We start from the raw sequence: 5,344 nt of genomic DNA, 5'->3' as shown, positions 1-5,344 counted from the left end.
AGTGTGTAATAGGTTTCAGTGTGCTACTGAAAAAGCACTCTGTGATTGTTTTGAACAGTAAGCACACACATTCATATATAAAAACAACACATACATTCATATGTATATATATATATATATATATATATATATATATATATATATATATATATATATATATATATATATATATATATATATATATATCATTAGCCGTTAATAGTCCACTACAAAACAAAGGCTCCAGGTATGTCCTTCCATTCGCGTTTGTTTACGGTCTTTCTATGTCAGACCTCACCCGAAAACTTTCTTTGTTCGTCAATCCATCGTCTTTTCTTCTGCTCCCTGGTTCTTTTGCAATCTCTAGGGACCCATTCTATCATATATATATATATATATATATATATATATATATATATATATATATATATATATATATACATATATATATAAATATATCTATATATACTGTATATATATACATATATATACAGTGTATATATATATATATATATATATATATATATATATATATATATATATGAGAGAGAGAGAGAGAGAGAGAGAGAGAGAGAGAGAGAGAGAGAGAGAGAGAGAGAGAGAGAGAGAGAGAGAGAGTGAGAGGGGGGGGGGGGGGGGTTATTTCACCACTTGCATAAAACATACGGCCGTCAGTGAAAGGCTAATTTTATTGTGAATTTTATTTCATATACTACTTATTATGCATAAGCGCAAGCCAACTTTCTCTATCTCTTACTTTATTATCACGGCTGCAATGCACACTGTACAGCCTGGCCTTATATGGACATTATTTTACAAGTGAAACTTTCCCAATTTATAAAAGTAACGAAATAAAGGATCCGTTCAATAAAGTATGTTAAAAAGCCGCCTTTTAATACAAATTATGCAGGTAGTAATAAACTCCGGTAATCAAAACGGAAAATGTAGACGTACAGTTGCTACTTGGTAACAGGACTTTGTTCTTTGAATGTCACCAGGAAAACGTATTCGAAACCCTGAGAGACAATCGATTCGTTCACACACAGCCGTTAACTCTTGTCCCATTTACTAGTATAATGTATAGTTTATTACTTTCTGTTTCAATTTGGTCAATTTTGAGTATTGATATTAAAGCCATCCCGTGGAAAGATCTTTATATGTGCTATTAACGCCGAATGATTCCATATTTCAAGGATTCGAATACACGTAAACTCGTTGCGCAAAGTGACTAGTTTGTTTTTATCTAGCTGCTAGCAAGAAGAAGCGCCACCGCCACTTGACCGATTGGTTCTTCGTCTCTTCCGTGTGACTTACTGAAGCCCTTAGCTCCGACATCAAGGACATCTTGCAACTTTGGGGCGTAGCATTTCGCAATGAAGAGATATGCAGATACGCTGGACGTTATAAGTTGCTAATAGTAATGGCAACGGAGAAAACAAACGGCAAAACACAGTCGGGGGTAGAGGTTCATGCGACGCTCAAGGGACCCCGTCGTGAAGTTCATGACGCCCTCGTAATATTCTGTTACTTCGCCCCAGCTAAGGTAAGCAGCGGCCTTGCAATTTAACGTAGGAGATTAAGTCTTGTTTACCAATGAATTTGAAAATTTTTTATTTTGTATTATGATTTTGTACCATGATTTTAGATTAGGTTATGAAAACCTTGTTTTTCGATGTTCCTCATCAAGTTTGACTAGAATGAATAGGAACGTTGCAATTGACATTTATGTTAACAATGGAAGAAATCTATTAGCCAACGATTGTAGCCTGTGTTTTATCGTTATGGTTTCGAAAATTTCATACTACGTCTAGGCCCAAAAAGTTCACAGTACAGCTGTGGCCCCTGGTCAAAGGAATTGTGTCTTAAACATGGGTTTCATCATTGAAATAATATGCTTCTTTTTACCCGCATTGAATCATATCTGATTTTATGTCAATTGACAATTATATTACACACAAGAGGTAATTTTAACCTAAAACATGTCGCTGGGTGTGAGTAGATTTACACGGAAACATTTTACTTGGTAAGGTCCCTTTAGACCCCAATGATACCCGTAATGAAGACGACGTTAGGTTACGTAAAGCATTTGCAGGGAAACATGCCTCGGGAAACATAGATCTAACTAGGTATGGGCCTTTGATCTAACGTCCGTCACAGTGAAGAGAAATGAGCATTGCAATCCTCATCCATGATATGGATAACTCTTATATCACATAACACCGGGATAGTGATGAAATAATGTATAATAATAGCAGTGACTCGCAGGGATGGTTATTGTTCTACGCCCTACGGAAATAACTTAGCCACGTTAAGCATAATCGTGTGAATCTTCATCTTGTCACATTCACATTTTACGAAATGTACTTTCAAGAATTACATAAAAAACAGGATCTATTTAATATGCAAATGTCAGCGTTTTTTTCTAGTGTACATATCAGTGCCATTATAATGTAAGAATAACGTAAGCACATACAACAATTAGGAGGTTTTGAATGTTCCTCTTAAAAACAAACAATGGAAGAAAATAATTTATCTTGCTATATGCATAGATACGTAAAGTTAACTATTACATGTATAATGGGTCAATGGGAGTACGTTTAAAACACAAACTTTGTAACTGGCATAATTTAGATTTAAACCATGATTACTATAATAATGCATAATAATATGCTAGTAATTGATACCTCAATGATGGCAATAACAGTTAAATAACCCATAGCTAATACCTAGTGTCGTGATGAGACTGATACTAGGTGAAACATGAAAGTTTTAGAAATAAGGAATATGGAAAAGAAGGGGTAAATCAAATTGGGGTATGCATAAAATGTTGGAAGACCGGTAGGTCACGAGGAAAGAATAGGTTGATGAAGTTAAAGCAAGGAAGGAGGCAATGGAAAGGAAGAACATTGATAAACAGGATGTTCGAGTGCATACAAATCAGACAAAATGTATAGGCCACCGATTATAGCCTTTATTTTATCAATGATTTCGAAAATCTCATAGGTCTAGGCCTAGGAAGCCCACTCTACTGTCATGGCCCCTAAGGAATTTTGTGTCCCATATTGAGGGGTTTCCTTTTTTAAGGAATTTGCTCCTTATTACCCCCATTGAAGGAATTCTGTTCATTTGAATTATGAATTATATCACATGCTAAAGAACATGTCGCTGGGTGTAAGTAGAAATTTGCATGGCACCAAAGTAGTACCACGTTGCAACCAAAAGTAGAAAAAAAAAAAGACTTAGGTAGGTCACTTTTAGACCCCAATGATTCCCGTAATAAAGACTACACTAGGCTTCGTAGCACATTTGCAAGGAAGTAGCCTCGGGAAACATGTAATTATGTAATCTGTTTTTAGGCATACCAATGGAACTTCTACCACGACTGTTATGTTCAGCCTGGCCTTTTCTGGATGTGCTTTCCTAATCGTTTAACTTTTTTGACTTGCAAAAGTAACGAACCAAGAATCCGTTCGATAGAGGATGTTAAACAGCCGACTATCAATACAAATGATGCTGATAGTAATATAGTCTAGTAATCAAAACGGGGAAACTTGACGGGTGAAAGGCTAATTTTAATGTTGATTTTATTTGATGTTCATCATCAATATCTTCGCAAAGGGTCTCGGTTAGATTTCGCCAGTTGTCTCTATCATGAGCTTTTAAATCAATACTTCTCCATTCATCCCCTACTTCACGCTTCATAGTTACTCTGGTGAAACGAAATGAGAGAACTGGAACCCTCAACTATATGATGTTGATAACCTTGTATGTCATTTCACCGGGATGGTTAAGAAGTGAATAATAATCACAGGGATCATGGGGAGGGGGTAAGCAGCCATCTTAAGCATACTCATGTGAGTCTTAGACTTATCACATTCACATTTTACGAAATTTACTTTTAAGCAATACGTATGGAACATGATCCAGTCGAAGTTATAATATGCTATTGTCAGCGTTTTGTCTTAATTTCCAATTTGTCTATCAATAACACTATAATGCAAATAAGAAAAAAAAAATAGCGTAGGCACATACAACAATTAGGTTTTCATTGTTCCTTTTCAAAACAAAATATTTACATTTGTTAGCTTAAGCAATTAAAAAAAATAACTGGCAATACGCAAAGGCAAACATTACATACATAATAGGTCGGTGTTAGTATGTTAACACACAAGGTTTGTAACTAAAATTAATTAGATTTAAGCAAAGTCCGGTCTGGACCGGAAAATATAACCATAACAGTTTTAGCAGTTAAAGCCAGCAAGAGCTAGACCATGTGTCATTATTTGAAAGAGACCATTAGATATTTACTGCCTTTTGAAAAGAGTAAATAACCTCGCATCACTTGCGTTTCTCTGGTTTGAAATGGAGAGAAGGGGTTTGGTGGAGGAGGGTGCCATTGGTAGGAGGCATTGGAGAGGGCGCATCAGGCAACTGATCTTTTTTTTTTTTTTTTTACTTTTATTAAGAAAATATACAGTTTACAAGTTCATTTTTACAAATACATATTTATATAAACATATAATTTATATTTGATATTGGTTTTCCTGATGTGGTTTATAATTCATCATTAGCATATACTAACATTAGTCATATTAATATTTACATAACATAAAGACTAGCTGATAATGCAATAAATCAAGATTACTATAATTTATATACTTTAAACTTCAATTATCATTAAGGAATTTCTCACACTAATTTACTCATTTTTTATCCAAATTAACATATTCTTTTGTAAAATGTAAAAGACATTTATCCTCTAGTCACTTGAACAACATAAATCTTGTTTTGAATATTCAACTTTTAATAAACGAGATCATACATAACTCATCTGCTGAGGGCATTACCTTATGAAGGTACCAGATCCCTTTGATGCAGAGATAAGAGTGGGAAAGAAGAGTTCTGAATATCCATCACTTGGGCTCAATCTCAACACTTCATGATGAGAGAGTGGTACTAGTTGACAGGTGACTGCAGAGTTGAAACATGAAAGGTTTAGAAATCTCTTCAAATAAGAAATTCAATAAAGAAGGGGTAAAACAGATCATCGTAGAATTGGGTAAAATTTTAGGTCACGAGGAAATAGGCTGATGAAGTTGGAGCGAGGAAGGAGGCAGTGGAGAGGAAGAGCATTGATGAACAGGATGTTCGAAAGTGCATGCAAATCACAGGCGAATGATGCAGTGTTTGTAATAAGTTTCAAAGTGCTACTGAAAAACATTATTTAACGGTCTGAAACTACACACTCAACTATATATATATATATATATATATATATATATATATATATATATATATATGTGTGTGTGTGTGTGTGTGTGTATGCGCGCGCGCGCGTAAAGTAGGGTTTCTCCAATAAAAATCA

Source organism: Palaemon carinicauda, chromosome 9 (assembly GCF_036898095.1).
Source record: "Palaemon carinicauda isolate YSFRI2023 chromosome 9, ASM3689809v2, whole genome shotgun sequence".
Lineage (NCBI taxonomy): Eukaryota > Metazoa > Arthropoda > Malacostraca > Decapoda > Palaemonidae > Palaemon > Palaemon carinicauda.
This window is presented reverse-complemented; position numbering follows the sequence as displayed.